This window comes from Mus caroli, chromosome 7 (genome assembly GCF_900094665.2).
Source record: "Mus caroli chromosome 7, CAROLI_EIJ_v1.1, whole genome shotgun sequence".
Classification (NCBI taxonomy): domain Eukaryota; kingdom Metazoa; phylum Chordata; class Mammalia; order Rodentia; family Muridae; genus Mus; species Mus caroli.
Genome location: NC_034576.1, coordinates 122,303,574 through 122,322,137, shown reverse-complemented (window position 1 = coordinate 122,322,137; position 18,564 = coordinate 122,303,574). Strand labels below are relative to the sequence as shown.

The window sequence follows — 18,564 nt, the reverse complement described above, 5'->3', positions numbered from 1 at the left end:
CTTGTATTAGACAGAAAAAAAGCCAAACTTTGTATAGTTAATGAAAGTGATACTAATGAGGGAAGAAAAACAATAGTTCTGAGCTTTTATATACCTAAAGTGATGGTTTTAGAGAGATGCCCCCCTATGCCTCAGGAGCATAGATATTTGGTCACCAGTATTAGCTGTTTCAGGAGCCTTAGAAGGTGGGCCTTGTTGAAGGCCATGTGCCACTGGGCGATGGGCTCCCAGGTTTCAAAAGACTCCTGCCATTGCAAGTCAGCCTCCTGTTTGTAGTTCATGTGCACCCCTAGCCACTACTCCAGACATCTGCCTCTACTCTGACACCATGAACTCTACCCTCTGGAAATGTAAGAGCAGAATAAACTATAGTTTTGATGATGGTGTTTAATCACAGAATAGAAAAGGAACTAAGACACTCAAAAACAAAAACTGGAGTTGGCTCAGCAGGTAGAGTCTTTTGCTGCCCAGCCTGAAAACCTGAATTCGACTCCTAGGACCCACATGATAGAACAAGCCAACTCCTGCAAGTTGTCCCCTAATCTCCACACAAAGCACGGCACATGCACATTCATACACAAATAAACAAATACACATACTATATACATATTAATACAACCTTTAAATAGAAAGAGGAATTAAGTGGAATTTGAAGTGTCAAACCAAATACTAACTATAGTAAATTTCTAATATACTCTAATATGGCAATAAATATTAGTGGTGATATAAAAGATTTGAATATAATATCAAGTTTTATCTAATAAGTGCATATAAGATCGTGTACCTAATATATTTCTGAATGGTTTTATACACACACACTTTATAAAATAAAAACTAATCAAACAAAAAGTTTTATAAGTACATGTTTTCTGAAGGCACCACTTGTGCCTTCAATCCAGGCATATATATTCCCTTGTATATTTTTCTTCCATTTTTTTCATTTAAAAACATACCGTTTATCCTTTCCCACTCCTTCACACACTATATTTTCCCACATTGTTAAAAAAAAAAATAAGCTGTCTTCACTAGATTGATGTACAGATGGTCAGAAATTGTACAATCAGCTGAAGTCTTTTGGTCAAACCTTTATTCCAAGAAAGTCTGTTTTTCTCCTCTGCACAAGTACACAGCTTCCATCTACAGGTTCTTCACAGTAATTAACTGCTCTGATGGTCACTGGAGTCGGTTTCCTTTCCCAGTTTCTATGTGAGCATCAGCAGAAGCTGTATAAGCTACCCGAAGGACAGCATTATTCTACTATAAGAGACAAGTTTTGTTTTAAGGAGAAGATGGAGGTGAATATCTGGATATTTTAGGGGAAAAAGAAGAAAAAGAAAGCACAGATTGTTCTTCAATTCAGTTTTACACGAGCCTCTGTAGTTTAGACACAATTGTATTCATTAGTGTAGTGTAACAAAAAAAAAGTATAACCAAAGAAAAAATCTCAAAGATGAATTATTTATAAGATAATCTTAAGTATCAATCATCCATGAGACAGCTGTCAGAGATGATGCTAATCACAAGGAAGAAGAAAATGAAGAAGGTCCAGATGAGAATGAAGGCAGAGAATAAAGAAGATGGAGTGAGGGCTGGTGAGATGGTTCAGTGGGTAAAGGTGCTTGTTGCCAAACCTGATAGATAACCTGAGTTCAATCCCCAGGACCCACATAGTCGGAGAGAACTGACTCCCTCAAATATACCATGGCATATGCGTGCACACAAAGTTGTAATAAACAAATGCTATTAAAGGAAGAGGATGAAAGGGAAAGAAGAGGAGGAAGGGTGAGAGGAGGAGAAAAATTAAAACAGAAGTGGAGAAGGTGGGGAGGAGAGGTGCTTGGCTTCAGCCATTCTTACCACTCAAACTCACCTGTGAATGAAAAACTCATGTTTTAAATGACAGCAACCCTGGTACCCTCTGATATCACCTCGGTCAAATCTCCTTGTGATATTGGGTGGAGAAGAGAAAGAAACAAAAGCAAACCCTTCTTAATGTGAAGTGTTGAGGTTTGGTCTGTTGCTGTATACTCTAATGCTAAATGCCAGCCCCCTAGTTATCATTGCCTCGGGGGTAAGGAAATCCTCAAGTACACCAAATGATGCTGTAACCTGCTCCTTAATTAAAACTACTAATTGAATAAAGATGCCTACAACCTATAGCTGAGCAGAAGAGAGGTAGGCAGGGCTTCATATCTCAGGGCTTGGTGTCCCTGGAGAGACCCAAGGAGGAGAGGAGAGAGAGAGGAGAGTGAAGAAAGATAAAGAAACCATGAGGTAAGGGATCATGAGATAAGGGCTAGTCAGATGGAGTAAGAGCAGCCAGGTAGAACAGTGCAAGTCATATTTCTGGGTTATTGACAGGGAAGTAGACAAAATAGCATAGAGAATTGATATCTGCCCAGTTCTAGTAGTATTAAAGCTTTTTATAAATATAAAGATTTGTGTCTTTTATCTGGGAACTAAATGATACAAAGTTGGCTAGAAACCCCCAGTTAATTTTTACAACAACATTTTGGCACCCACTGTGGGGCAAGGACTTACTCTTAACCCAAATTAAGATTTCAGATTCCCAAATAAAAGGCACCCTGACCCTTTGAGATAAAAGCCATGATAGTGACTAGAAAGACAGGGAGAGATGTTTCTTAGCAATGTCAGTTTTTTCCCTAAGTCTTGTGGGGTTCTGACCAGTTGAAATGTATGCTAGTTTGGTGGCATGATTCCAGGGGGTTAAAGAGTAAACTAAGATACAACCCCCAAGTCAACCAAGCGCCACACAGCAGAGCCCATGAGCTACACATACTGGCAGACTCAAATGTCTTCCTGGGCGCTGCTCTGCTCTGCTAGCACAGCTTTGGACCCTCGTCGGGCAGGCACAGGATGCCTTGGCTGTGCAATGAAGCCAGTGAAGTCCTGCCTCTCCAAGCAGACTGCATTCCTCCTGCAGCCAAGAATTATAGCGAACTTATATAAATAAAATACTTTGCTACTTTGTGCAGCCAACAAAGTCTCTGTAAAGCGTGGGGCTCCTACAGAAAGACTGATGGCAGCTCATGAAAAGTAACATAAAATAAAGGCCATGCTACTCTGAGCAGCTGGTTTCTTTGGACATGGACTCCCATGGGGAAACTGATGACTGCTAGGCCTGGCTCATGGCATGTGGCCCAGGCCAAAACCTCTAAGCAGATACAATGTGGCTTGGGACTATGCTTATATACTCAATGGAAGGGGATTTTAATAAAGTTGAATACAGACACGGATATTAAATTAAGAGAAAAGGATAAGATAAATAAATCCACATAGATATTAATCTCCAAAGAAGGAAGAAAGAGATGGGAATTGATGTAAATGTTTTCAAAGGTACATAGATACTAAATAAATAAACACATGCCTTTGATCTCAGTATTTGGGAGACAAAGGCAGAAACAGATAGGTTCCTTGTGAGTTTGAGGCCAGCCCAATCTACAGAGTAAATCCAAATCAGCCCAGGCTACATAGAGAAAGCCTGTCTCAACAAATAATGAAATCGATTGTTTTAAACTATTTTAATTGCTTTAAAACATCAGAATGATGGTGGTTATAAGTTCAATGGTTATGATGTTATGGTAGATCCTCTTTGAGAGAGGTCAAAATAGAGCAGACCTAGATAGAAAAGAGGCTGCTGGATTGAATCAGTCTATACTTCAAGTGACTTTGCCTGGTCTACAAAGTGAGTTCCAGGACAGCCAGGGCCACACAGAGAAAACCTGTCTCGAGAAAAAAAAAAAAAAAAAAAAAAAAAAAAAAAAAAAAAAAAGCCAAACAAAGGATATGTTATATTGGAAAAGAAAATGTATGCTTATGTCAACAGGAAAGGAGAAAAGGTTTTGGATTCCATCCAAAATTATAATAAATCAGATTTGACAGAGGGAGACTCCCTGAAGATCTTGACTATAGTCAAGAAGAAACAAATCAAGACCAAAACAGGTAACTTGGATATAGTAATCCTGCACTTGGAAACAATTCTGGAACCAACTGAGACTTAAATGCTATACACAGCAAAGAATTCCACTGGCTACATAATCCTAACTTATCATTGCATGCCATCACATCATATGACATAAATGGAAATTTATATTGCAATTTGGTTATATGGTCAAACTAACTTCTGAAGAAAGGCAGTTATTTTTCACCTGCTCAAACAAGGAGCAGAAAATCATCTTTACTTGATCTGTGTTTACTGCACATTGCATATGAATACATTTATAAAAATATATATTGCTTGTAAGGTTTGTATGTTGCAGAATGGAAGGCTAAGGAAGCAGCCCTGGCAAGATCCACCCTTGGGGATGCTGGGGTACCTGATCCTGCTTCAGACTGATACTGTTCCCAGAGACTTGCCTCCAGAACAGCTTCAGGAAGGCCTGTTGATCCCAGATGACCTTAGTTCATCCATCCTTTCAGGTTGATCCAGTCAGGACTTCACTTAATCAACTTATAGAAACTGAACAACAAGTGATACCAGCTAGCTTTCTTTTGACATAACCATTTTTTTTCCAATTTCCTTTTGGGCCCCCCAAACAGGAATTCTTTGCCCCAATTCAGCAGGAGGCAATTATAAAAAGACTGCCTGCTGCCCCAGTCCCTTAAGTTGGGGTGGATGGTTTTGGTCATTTTATGAATTTTAAATATGTTGTCATTTTAGGGGGTGATTACAAATAATTATGGTCATGAACAGGGAAAAAATTAAATAGGAAACTTAGATTCAGGGATTTCCATCTTTCTTTCCTTTTATTCATCCTTCTTTCTCTCTTTGACAAAGGGAAGGGGGTTGTCTTAGTTTACCATGACCAAGGCAACTCTTATAAAGGATAACATTTAATTGAGGCTACCGTACCAATCCTGAGGTTCCGTTTATTATCATCATGGCAGGAAGCATGGCAGAATTCAGGCAAACATGGGGCTAGAGGAGCCAAAAGTTCTACACCTTGATCCAAAGGTGGGCAGGAGAAGACTGTCTCCCAGGCAGTCAGAAGGAGGGTCTCAAAGCCCACCCTCACAGTGACACACTTCCTCTAACAAAGCCATACCTACTCCCAAAAGGCCACACCATCTAATAATGTCACTCCCTGGGCTAACTGTTGGGAACAAAATAAAGGGAGGCGGGGGGGGGTGGCTAGTGAGGGAAGGGAAAAGAGGCCCATGCCCCGCCAGAGTTTTCCTATTCTCTGGTCAGTCAGGCGTGGGAGGGCTGCTACCTACCCTATCTACTCACCCCTGGGTGGACATTCCTCTATCCCACTCTTCAGGGGGTGGCCAAGGGGCAGCCCTGCCTGGGGACCCCAGAGATACTTTGCTAAAGCCACCAGGGTTATAGGAGAGAGGGATAAGGGAAGAGGTTCCCAACACTGGCAAGAATGGTGCAGCAGATCTAGAAGGAGCAGAGACTCTCTATGGTTTAAGAGCTTTATTATAGAAATGCAGGGGAAAGAGAGAAGTGGGGAAGGCTAGAGAGAAAAAGAGGAGAGGAGAAGATGACAAAGAGAAAGGGAAGAGGAGAGAGAAGTGAAAGGTGAGAGGACAAAGGAGTGAGAGTAAGATCAAGAGAGTGTGGTGGAGGCTGAGCTTTTTATGGTCTTCACTGTTGCTAAATAACTGGGGAGGGGTGTAGCCTGAAGGTCAGAAGCTTGGGCCATTGCTTCTACTGACCATGCTTCTCTTGTTGGGGGGCTATGGGAGGTGATACCTTAGGCAGGGGCCAGAGTTCCAGGAGCATGAGGGAACGCCTACCATGTCATGTAGGTGAATTATGACCATCGGGGTTCAGACCTCAGCTCGACTGGATACCAGCCTACAATTCCCTACAGCTAAACATATTCAAACCACCACAGTGGGCTACATAGCAAAACCTTTTCTCAAAATAGTTAATAAATTCCTGCTTTCTGCATGGCCTACCCTGTCCTCTGAGCTCTGTAGAATCCTTCAACCACAGGAATTGAAAAGAAAAAATTGGGGGGGGGGGAATAGAATTATCATATAGAAGTAATAAAATAAAAAGGTAGATTATTGAATCTACTCTTCAACTTAGAGCTATTGCTATTCTCAAATAAGGTTATTTTTGTTACATTGGTACAAAATTTGTATATTGATACAGATTTCACAGTTTCATTGGTATAAATCTTTGTATATTGATACAACATTTAAGGTTAATATTGTTATAACATAATGTATGCATGTCTCAACTCTTATGTAGGTATTATATATATGCAATTTATTTAAAAATACAAGGTTTAGTCCCATTCCTTTTAATAACTGCTAGTACAGACAGTTTAGAATAATCAAGTCATGCAAGTCAATAGTCAGCTAAACTCATGGTCATGTTAGATACTAGTCAGGATTAGTACAGTAGTATCCATCTTGGATTGAACAGATAATAGGTAGCTAGAAACAGGCAACGTTTGTTTATTCAGATATGCTATGAATAAATAGATAAAAGGTCCTCAAAATATATAATAGATGATCCTCAAAAAAACCCTCAGTGACTCACAGGATTTGGCATCATTTTATTAATTTAAGATCTTTTTTGACATTGAGACATGTCAACTCCTGGCAGTACCCCATTCGACTTGAAAAAGGGTAAGCATTGAAAACCTCTATATGGAGTTGCTTCAATTGTGTTAAGCTAGACACTGGGGGAGGGAGGAAACAAAACAAAACACAAACCAACAAACAAAAAGCCCTACGATTCTCTGCAGACAGAATACTGCTCAGAAAGGACAAATGGATTCAGGCAACTCAACTGCCAAGCTCTAGCAAGACAGGGTAGGCAAGTCCTTCATAATTTCTGCTTTATAGAAGGTCTGTCCGAGATATGGGGGAAGAAGGCTGAAGATAGATGCTCCAACAGTAACGAGAATACTGGAGAGGGAACAGTTAGTTAGCTGTCTCTGTCATTTCTATAATTTTTGGAAGGTGAGTGCCTGTGTTTCCTGCATATTCAAGCAATATTTATTCCTTCTCAGGTCTCTGATGGGGTTAAAGACTAGATAGTCATAGTCTTAGTATAAGCTTGAGTTGTTTAGGATCTAAGAAGATGTTTTTAAGTTAATAATACAGAATTTAATTTAGATACAGAACTCGGGACTCATCAAGATAGGATATATAATACAATACTTTCTACTAAATTGTCAAATACAAACAGACTGGACTTCCTGAATGTAACTCTTATCTAGTAATTTTCATAACTGATTCATAATTCTTTTTATTGTATGCCATTTATTATTATAAGAAGAAAGAGCCTTTTTATTTAAACAAAAAGGGGGAATTGTTGAGGTTTGGTCTGTTGCTATGTATTTTAATGCTAAATACTGCCCCGCCCCACCCCACACCCACAAGATCTGGTTGCCTCAGGGGTGAGGAAATCCTCAAATACACCAAATGGTGCTATGTAACCCTGCTCCTTAATTTAAAACTACTGTTTTAATAAAGATGCCTACAGCTTATAGCCAGAAAAGAGGTAGGTGGGGGCTTTGTTTTCTGAGCATGGGGTCTGAAGCAGAGGTCCTGAGAAGAGAAGAGGAAGGAGAGGAAGGAGAGATGAAGACACCATGGGGTAAGGGGTTGTGAGAAGTAGCCATGAGGGCTGGCCAGTCAGAGTAAGAGCAGCCAAGGTGGAACATAGCAAGTCATATCTCAGGGTTATTGACAGGGAAGTAGACACAATAGCATAGAGGGTTTATATGTGCTCAGTGCTAATGCTATTAAGGCTTATTCTAAATATATACATTTTGTGTCTTTCATCTGGGAACTAAATGATCCAAGGTGGGGTAGAAACTGCCAATTAATTTCTGTAACATCAGTGAAGTTCCTCATTCCCTGTCCTGGGGTGAGCCTGAGAAGTGCTGAAGACCTGTGGCCTTAAGATCTGGGGTGAGTTAGGCAGCTGAGTCTCCATTTCCTTGTGAATGAAACTGAAGGATGTCACTTATAATCCTATTACCAGCAAACAACTTACTAGCAGGAAGGACAGAATGAGAACAACTCCTTCTAAAATATAAAGTAAGGTTTTACACATTAAAGCAGAGAGAAGAGAACTTTAGTCCAGGGATTGGTGTATTTTCTTATTCCTCAGAGAAAATAAAGTGAATGGGAAACAGAAAATTTTGTAGGGAAATTGAGTAAGCAGAAGTTATTTAAATACGTTAATTGCCTGTGTGTCACAGGGCCGTACTCTGGGAAAACGGGAGAAGATTTCCTATGCACAAAGTGGAGAAGAGAGACTTAAGTTTCAGGCATGTGACTGTGACCTTGGTCACAGCTCTCTTCTACTTTTCTTCCTATTGGAGCCACACCCTGTCACCACACCTCTTTACACTGCACTAACACCAGAACAGCTGAACTCAGAGGACTCTCCTGCCTGCCTGCGAGGGTCATGTGCCTCCTTGCTGTCACTGCCCTTTGTCTCTACACTCCAGGGAGGTGGCCTGTTATCCAAGACCTCCACTGCTGAGGTATTTGAAAGACTCTACCCAGACACCATGTAGAGCACCTGCCTTCCACTGAGCAATCAAGCAATTGAGCAATCATTGGCCACTGTCAACTGCCACTATGTTTATGCTTCAGCTGCCATGCCTGACACACCAGCCACTGCCTGACTGTGACGGTGGATTGTGCTGACCATGGAGTCCAATCTTGGCCAAGAGGAGCCAATACACACAGGAAGAACTTACCTACCCTCTGTCTATGAAACAGAGCCCTGTCAACCCTGTGTATGGAAGAGAAAGGAAGCAAAGATGAGTGAGTGGTGTTTAGTACTTCCAATCTACTCCCAAGAAAAAGCCACGTTAGCAAATATAAATCAAATGTCTTTGTTGTTTTGAAAATCTATTTTGTAGCTAATTGGGAAAGAAATGAAATGGACTGTGTAGCCTAGAAACACATATTTCCAGTAATGAGTTTGGCCTCTGTATCTAAGAGATCTGGTTTCCAAAGCAGACCGAGTTTGTTCTTTGAGGCTATTCATGACTGATTGCTGATTACTATTCATGACTAATTACAGAAGAAATGGGCTTTGGTGGGGAAGCACATCCTGTGAAATAGAGGGAAAGAAAGACGGGAGGAACACAGCTGCTAACAAGATTACCCCACCTAATGAGGATCTTATGAATTTTAACGGATATGAAAGCAGTGAGATAAAGGGGACTTAAAGGGATAACAAAAGTGCCCTTGTTGCATGAAAAACCCACAGAGCTGGGCCAGGGCAAGGACAGCATGGCCAGCAGCTTGGTACATAAACTTGGCTTCTGAGAAATCTTGAGAGAAAGACACAGTCCATGCCTTGCCCAGAAAATGGATGGTTTTCTCTTTAGGATGCTAATAAGTCTAAACTATTTGGGATGGGATTTCCCTAATCAAAAGAGATCCCAGCATCTCCGCTGCTGATTTAAACACATACATCTCATGCAGTGAAGGCATTGGTGACATTATTCCATTGCTTTAAAAACACAGACCCAAGCAATGAAGGGGAGGCATTGTCTTCATTTCTTACTTTTTCTTCTGCAAACAAAAACACTGATGAAAATATTTAGGTGGGGAAGTTGCCTGTTGAAATTGTAATGCCCCTCAAGTATTGATAGGGCTTAATTTAGTCACATAAGTTTCAAGCTACTGAAAGCCCCATTTTTTTCTGCCAGAAAAAATAAAGACAGAATTGTTATTGTACCATCTGGTTTACATGAGGAATCTCTTGGCGTTTCTTAACAGCACATTTTATAAATGCCAAATCCCAGATGGCATACATTGTAACAGTGGGGACTTTTCTAAAGGCTTCAAAAAACAAATCCTTTAAAATTTGAATACTGGCTAGTCTAAGCAAGGACAATGAATTTAAATTCTAATGAATGAGCTGGCTTTGTTGGCAGGACAAAGTCCCCCCTTCCCTTCACGTTTTTTCTCCTTCCTCATTTGTCACTGGCCATATGACCTGGAGATTTCAATCAACAGCATTCTGCCACAAGTGAGTCACTTATATAAATCAATGACCTGAGCCCTCACTCAAAGCTCCAACTCTAAATAAACTGCAGAAACAATGGTGACCCTGAGTATCTGCAGGTCTACACCTGTACTATGGAGCTCACAAACAGGCCCAAAGTCAGGCTTGAGCAACGAAGCAGACTTCTCTGGAAGAACCAGGATAAGGGATTTATCACTAAGACTGTTACTTTTTTTCTGCACCTGATACTAGATGTGACTGAAGTCAGCCATTGGGAGAGGGAGTGTACATGAACCATAAAGAGAATGGAAAGCCCAAAACCTAAAACAACTAGAACCAGAGAAAACAGGAACCTCTGTCCATCCCCTCCTCCTTTCCCCCTCCCCCACCCCCCCTTGTCCCAGGTCTCACCTGCAACTGTGATGCTGCTGACCTCTGTGGGATAAGCCTCTGCCTCCTGGGACCAAGCTTACATGCATCTGACTCACCTGACTCAGAATTTAGCAAGGAGGAGCTGCAGCTGCTAAGTAGATGAGCTTCCATCTTGGCCACAATCCACATGGTCTCCATAATGCTGGAAACCAAATGCCCTTCGTTGGTGGTATAAACATGGCCTGTGAGTGTGTTTGGTTTAGTGGGTGTAAGATATTATATAAGCAAAACACTAATCCTTAAATTGAAGAAACTTAATAGACTCTGGGTACTTATGATGAAAAGCTGAAGGGCATAGCAATGACCTTTGCTTGAGCTTTAACAGCATTGGGGCTTCCCAGGCCCGTGTGGTCTTCACTGTCCCGGGCTGTAATCCTGCTCTGGTGGGCAGTCAACTGTCAGTTTTCACCATTCAGAGAAAGCTGTCTCCTTACATCCAGCCTACTTCACACACAGATTCTGGGGGGTATCAAGAAGCACTGTCAGGTGCCTTATAAAAAGTTATTTTATTTCATATTTTTACCAGCTAAACAGCTTATTTTTTTTTTATAATGAAAAAAAATGCTAACACTAATAGGCCAAACAATCTTCCATTCTCATTTTATTTTCTCATTTTTGTCAAGGTAAACACGGTGCTGTTATCACTGATGACAGCTTCAGGCAAGAGGTGCAACTTCAGGGACTAGAACTTTAATTTAAAAAGCCACAAAGAAGAAGAAAAAAAAAAAAAAAAGAACAAGAACAAGAACAGGAGGAAATCAGACAGGACAGACCTGGAGACAAAAAGCCTCATTTTGTAATCCAAAGCCCTGCCAGACCTTAAGCTGACTCCAGAGGCTGGACATTTAACATCAGAACAGGAGGAGATGGGAACCCATGGAGGCCTCGAGTGAGAAGGTAGAAATGAACACTCAATAAAACAAGGCCACCCACACTAAGACTGAGGAGGCAGGATAGAAAGGCAGGAACATTAGGGGATGCAAGGAGGGAAAGGAACCCTCCCTCTGGACTCTCTCAGCAGTTGAAACTAAGGAATTCCTGCACAATTGACAAAATGAGCTGTTAAGGTCACCTATATGGAAACAATATTCATTTTATACAGAGCTCTCACATGAGGATGCTAAAGTGGCAATGAGACATGCTTAGGGCCTAGGCATGTGTGATGGTTTGTATATGCTTGTCCTAAGGAGGGGCACTATTTGGAGGTATGGCCTTGTTGGAGTAGGTGTGTCACTGTGGGTGTGGGCTTTAAGACCCTACTCCTAGCTGCCTGGAAGCCAGTATTCTGCTAGCAGCTATTCAGATGAAGATGTAGAATTCTCCAGTCCTCCTGCATCATGCCTGCCTAGATGCTGCCATGTTCCAGCCTTGATGATAATGGACTGAACCTCCGAACCTGTAAGCCAGCCCCAAATATATGTTGCCCTTTTTAAGACTTGCTTTGGTCATGATGTCTGTTCACATCAATAAAACCCTAACTAACACAACCTTTCTCCATTCCTAGATGGAAACCTGCAACCTCCTGAAAATTTCACAAACAAAACTATACATTTCATTAATAGGAAAAATAAAAGTATTTTTAATTGAAAATAGATTCTTCTTTCATATCTCAACCTCAGTTTCCTTCCCTCCACTCCTCCCAGCCTCACCTCCTCCTCTCCTCTTCTCCCAGATCCACTCCTCCTCCATCTCCACTTCAGAAAAGAGCAGATCTCCAAGAAAGGACAGCCAAACATGGCAAGGCACGATACAGTAAGACAAGGCAAGAAGCCCTCAGATAGAGGCAGGACAAGGCAACCTGACAGAAAGAAAGAGTCCCAAGAGAAGGCAAGAGTCAGAGACATACTGCTCCCATTGTTAGGAGTTTAACAAAAACACCAAGCTATCAGCCATAACATATGCACAGAGGAGCAGGTGCAGGCACTCGCAGGCCCCATGCTTGCTTGCCACTTTAGTCTCTGGGAGTCCATATGAGATCTTAGTTGATTCAATGGGCCATGGTCTCCTGCTGTCCTCCATCCCTTCTGACTCCTATAATCTTTCCTCATCCTCTTCCATGAGGTCGCCAGATCTCCAAGAGGAGAGACCTGATGAAGACCTCCAAGTTAGACTCTGCATGTCTGGCTGTCGGTTGTTGTACCTGCTCTGGTCTCATGCCAGAGGAACCCTCTCTAAAGACAACTGGACATAGCACTGACCTATAAATATAGTAGAATATCATTAGGAATCATTATTTATTTATTGGCTGGCATGTTTGGTTCTACCCTAGGTCTCTGGGGTATCCAGTTTCTAGTTCCTGGCTATCCAGGCAGTGCAGGGTATGGGGTCCCTCTTATGCATGTGTGCCTGGGCCTCAAGTTAAATTAAGCATTGACTGGCCATTTGCACAAGTTCTATGCCACCATTGCCCCAGCACATCTTGACAAAAATCCAACAACCCTTCATGATAAAAGTCCTGGAGAGACTGGGGATATAAGGAACATACCTAGACTTAAGGCAATTTACAGCAAGCCCATAGCCAACATCAAATTAAGTGGAGAGAAACTCAAAGCAATTCCACTAACATCAGGAAGAAGACATGGCTGTCCAGTCTCTTCATATCTATTCAGTATAGTACTTGAAGTTCTAGCTAGAGCAATAAAACAATAGAAGGAGATCAAAGTGGTACAGACTGGAATGGAAGAAGTCAAAGTATTTGTAGATAATATGATATATACATAAATGACCCTGAAAATTCTACCAGGGAAACCCTACAGCTGATAAACGCTTTCAGCAAAGTGGCTGGATACATGATTAAAATAAATAAATAAATAAATAAATAAGCAATTCTCCTATATCAAATGACAAATGGACTGAGAAATAAATCAAAGAAACAACACCCTTCACAATAGCCTCAAATAATACAAACTATCTGGGGGTAACTCTAACCAAGCAAGTTAAAAGACACACATGATTAAAAACAAAAACAAAAACAAACAAAAAAACCCTTCAAGTCTTTGAAGAAAGAAGTTGAAGAAGATATACGAAGATGGAAAGATCTCCCATGCACAAGGAAGGGTAGAATTAACATAATAAAAATGTCCATCTTACCAAAAGCAATCTACAGAGTGAATTCAATCCCCATCAAATTTCCAACATGACTCTTTGCAAGCCTTGTAAGGACAATTCTCAACTTCATATGGAAACAAAGATCCAGGATAGCTAAAACAATTCTGAATGATAAAAGAACTTCCGGAGTATCACCCTCCCTGATCTCCAATTGTACTACAGAGCTATAGTAATAAAAAACACATGGCAGTGGCATAAAAATAGACATGTTAATTAATATAATCAAATCAAAGATCCAGACATAAATCCACACATCTATGAACACCAGACATTTAATAAAGAAGCCAGAAATACACATTGGGCAAAAGAAAGCATCTTCAACAAAAGGGGCTAGTCAGTCTGGGTGGATACATGCAGAAGAATGCAAATAGACCCATAGTTATCACCCTGCACAAAACTAAAACCCATATGGATAAAAGACCTCAACATAAAACCAGACACAGAGAATCTGATAAAAGAGAATGTGAGAAACAGCCTTAAACACATTGACATGAGAAAGGACTTTCTGAACAGAACATCAATAGCACAGCCACTAAGATCAACAATTAATAAATGGGACCCCATGAAACTGAAAAGCTTCTATAAGGCAACAGACAATGCCAATCAAAAAGGCAACCTACAGAATGGGAAAAGATTTTACCAACCCCACATCCAAAAGAGGTCGAATATCTAAATTATATTAAAAAAAACTCAAGAAATTGGATATCAAAACTTTTTTGTTTGTATGTTTTTAGGGGATGGAAAGATGTCTCAGTGTTTAAGAATATTGAATGCTCTTCTGGAGGAGATGGGTTCAATTCCAAGTACTCACATGGCAGTTCACAGGTATTTTCAGACCCGGGGGATCTGACACCCTCCTCTGGCCTCTAAAGACTTCAGGTATGCACATGGTATACAGACATATATGCAGGCAAAACACCATACAAATAAAAAATAATAAAAATGCAAGTACTTTTAAATTATTTAATGTATTACTATTGTGTATATGGTGTGTGTGTGTGTGTGTGTGTGTGTGTGTGTGTTCAGAGAAAAACTTGCAGTAATCATTTCTCTCCTTCCACAGTTCCAAGGACTGAACTCAGGGAGCCAGACTTTATTGGCAAGCATTTCTGTCCTCTGAGTCGTCTTGCCACAACAATTATTAGTTGTTGTTGGTTTTCTTTCCTAATGGTGCTGAGGACTGAACCTAGCACCTGGTGAGTGCTATACAAGATCTCTGACACTGTGAGGCCTCCAGCACCAGGTTGCTTTTGTGGCCACCTTTTTGTTATCTTGTGATGTGTGTGGGGATGAGTGGAGGGCACATGTGACACCCTGAGGTCATCCTTACATGTCCTTCCTCAAGAACCAGACACCTTGGTTAATTTTTTGAGACAGGATCTCTCACTGGGACCTGGTGCTCAACAATTACACTAGGGTGACTGATTGTGAGCCTCGGGGATCCACCTATAGCCTCCCAGCACTGGTTACAGGGATGGACTAAGCTGGGTAGTTTTTTACTTGGATTCTAGAAAGTGAACTTAGGTCCTTGTGTTTGCAAGGCAAGCCCTTTACTAACTGAGCCATCTCCTCGCTGCCTTAAATGGCATTGCCTGGTCTGCTCTCCCTAGGTATTAACTCATCAGCAAAGGCGGGAACATCAGGCATTTACGAAAAGACTCCTGTAGTTACCATTGGCTTCATTCCTGCCTAACTCCCAGGAATCAGAATGCTTGTCCTACATGGGATAAGATTATGTTAATACACACACACACACACACACACGGGACTGGGAGAGTTGACAACTGCAAGTGGTCACTGTACAAGGAGTTTGAACATCTGAAGATTTCATATCTTTGGAGGCAACTAAAGGGGCACAGAAGGTCCTAGAACTCATTCCTCACAGATACTCAGGAACAACTGTATTTTGTCGCCTATAAACTAAAAGAAATAGACTACATTGGTAAGAAAACCTTTCCTCCATTACTATGTTAGCTATCACTCTAGCTACTACCAACAGTGTATCTATGCTAAAGCCTATTATGTAAATTATTTTAGTTAACCTTTGTTTATAAGTGAGCCTTTAAAAAGAATATATGTGTGTTGTGTGTGTGTATCTGTCTGTGTATATATGTGTGTTGTGTGTGTGTGTGTATCTGTCTGTGTGTATGTGTGTTTGTGTGTGTGCATGCATGTGTATGAAGAACTAAGTTTTCTCTGACCTCTACTTGTCAAAGCTACCCTACCTTTCATTTATAAAGGATGATCAACCTTTGTCCTGTTGTTTGTTTCTGAATCCACTATGGTCAAAGGTTGGTTCAACTTAGACCTCCTAAAGGTCCATGTGGACCCTGAATTAACATACAAGGCTGTTGGGGAAGCTGCCATAGAATGTGAAATAACATTCTCACTGGCATTGGCTTGTTTTCCAAGTTAAATTCATATTTGATATTTGAAAGCTATTTTAATTCATATTAGCATAATTCTATTTTTCATTTATCTTGGGCTGCTAAATTTTAGTTAATGCCATCTTGTACTTTTAAAACTACATGAACTGTAAGAAAGGCATGGAGTTTTAAAACACCTCTCATGTGGAGAGAGAAAGGAGGAGGGGAGGGAGAAGAGGGAGAGAAAGGGGGAAAAGGGAAAAAGGGGAAGAAGGGGGAAAGGAGAGGGACAGGGAAAGGGGGAGGGAGAGAGGGGATGGAGGGGAGGGAGACAGAGAAAGAGAGAAATTGAAACACAAAATGGATGAGAAGGGACAGGGACCATGGCAGCCAGGCCTCTCCCAGGAGCTCTTACACTAACTTAAATGACCTTGGGCAAATCTCTGAACCTCTTTAGACTTATTATCTTCATTTTATGATAGGCAGCTAGACTTGTAGGTGTCCACAGCCACTCTCTTGGGCATTACATCATCACAGTGTTGAACTGTGACCCCTGAGACTTTGATTCTCTAGCTCACTCAAATAGAAACCAGGCTTTCAAATGAAGTCAGCACAATGGCAAACGATCCGATTCAATCAAAGCAGAAGTGAAAAGAAGAAGCCATGAGGGCAGACGTGCTCACTCTTCTGAGCGTCTCCTCCTAGTCCCAGATGGAATGTTACTTATTATTTAAAACTGGAAGAGGTCCAGGTGTTGTGGCTGCACATAGGTAAACATCTCTTGGAGGCTGAAGGAAGAGCATTGAGATTGTAAGGATATCCTGAGCTACATCGTGATCCTGGCCAGCCTGATCTGTTCAGCAAGATCCTGTCTCAAAACTACAACAACAACCAACAGCAGCACCAAAACCTAGAAAATCAACACAAAACCAATCAGAGGTGGGTGGTGGCAGCGCACGCCTTTGATCTCATCACTTGGGAGGCAGAGGCAGATGAGTCTTAGAGTTCAAGGCCAGTCTGGTCTAGAGAGCTGGTTTCAGGACAGCCAGGGCTTCATGGAGAAATTCTGTCTCTCACAAACAAACAAACAAACAAACATCAAAGCTGACCATAGTTGCAAATGCCCAGTGAAACCACAAGAGCTGGAAACTCTACAGTCTCCTCTTAGCAGGGAGCAGGGTATTACTCACCCTAGAAGAACTGTCTAGATCTTATGCAAGCACACAGTATGTACCCACACACAGACTCATATAGGGAGAACACACACATTATGTCTCACCATTTCCCTTTTATAAAAGCAAACCAAAGAAGCATGCTAAGTGTGTACCTCTGAAACTCTACTTTGCACATCATCTTCCAGGGTTCTGATGAATTCACAGAATCGCTCTTACAAGCTGAAGTGACCGTCTCTCCTTCAGGCTGTGTTTAATTCATATTTTAATGACTGTACAACATATGACAGGAGATTCAATCCTTAAAGAGTTATATGGTACTGTATACTATATAGTATTATATAGCATTGTTTGTATGAACTATAACAAGGACAGCATCGGCTCAGATAGGGGAGCAATAAAACCCAAGGCATTCCCACATACATGGGACCAACTTCAAAATCCCTCAAGAAAAAGATTAAAAGATAAAAGATTAAAGAGAGGAAGGATTTCATGATACACAAATGGAAACTGAAGCATCCAGAGGAGAAAAATCTATGGTCATAAATAGCAATTAAAAAAAACATTTTAAAGCCTCATTGAAAAGAGCATGGAAACTCCACACTTGAATGAGAGCTTGCTGCCTTGTGAACTATTGAGGATCTGTAATTTTGTAAAGACTTTAGATTTTCTGACCTACAGGAGCCTGGTCTTACTCCTCACTCCCAAAGCTGGCTGCACTGAGCATCCATGTTCCCCGTGCTCCCCGTGCAGGGTTGGCAAGGCTTTTGCAGAGCAAAATCCTAGATACTGTTTCCAAAGTCCAAGGCCATTCTTCAGTGGCTGCCCCAGGTGGGCGTAGCATCAGTCAGGGTCAGGTGAGACAGATGAATTTGCTCTCTGGTACACTCACCATCTCCACATCGCTCCAGGGAGTGTCTTTTCCTTCAGGGAGGGCCCTTCCTCAGGTTCTCTATGCAGACTCTCTGCTCCTAGGTGTGAGCTCTTTTAAAGCATCGATTCTTAATCTGTAGCTTGGGATTGCTTTGGGGGGGTCAAATGACCCTTTCACAGAAGTTGTATGTCAGATATCCTGCATATCAAATTATTTACATTACAATTCATAACAGTAGCAAAATTACAGTGGTGGAGTAGCAACAAGAATAATTTTATAGTTGGGGTCACCAGATCTTGGGGAACTGTATAAAAGGGTTGCAGCATCAGGAAGGTTGAGAACCACTGTTCTAAGGCAAAGCCTTCCCATTCTGGAGAAAAGGCACAGTTTTATGGGGGTAGCAAGGCCTGGGATGGTGAAGTAAACATACTGACCTTTGACCTCCTTTACTGGTGTCTCCACAGACCTGAGTCCCAGGTGCGGGTTTCTTTAGCTACAGTTGTCTCATCACAGTTGTAGCCTTCATGGGGCCTAGTCAGCTTCACATTTGTGGGAAAGATGCCACTTTAGAGCGAACACACCCAGAATGAGTTGCTCTTGAAATCAAGCTTCTGGTCTTAGAACCCAGTCCCCAGCTCTGAGGTC

The 18,564-nt window shown here is 41.4% G+C and overlaps 1 long non-coding RNA gene across 1 annotated transcript; it reads right to left on the bottom strand.

The window, feature by feature from the left end:
• Positions 1-855: 855 nt before the first annotated feature.
• LOC110297331 lies at positions 856-10,781 on the bottom strand. The gene is made up of 3 exons (XR_002378273.1): positions 10,705-10,781; positions 10,456-10,581; positions 856-1,202 (listed from the first exon to the last, which is right to left on the bottom strand). It is a non-coding gene; the product is annotated as an uncharacterized LOC110297331 (long non-coding RNA).
• Positions 10,782-18,564: the final 7,783 nt, after the last annotated feature.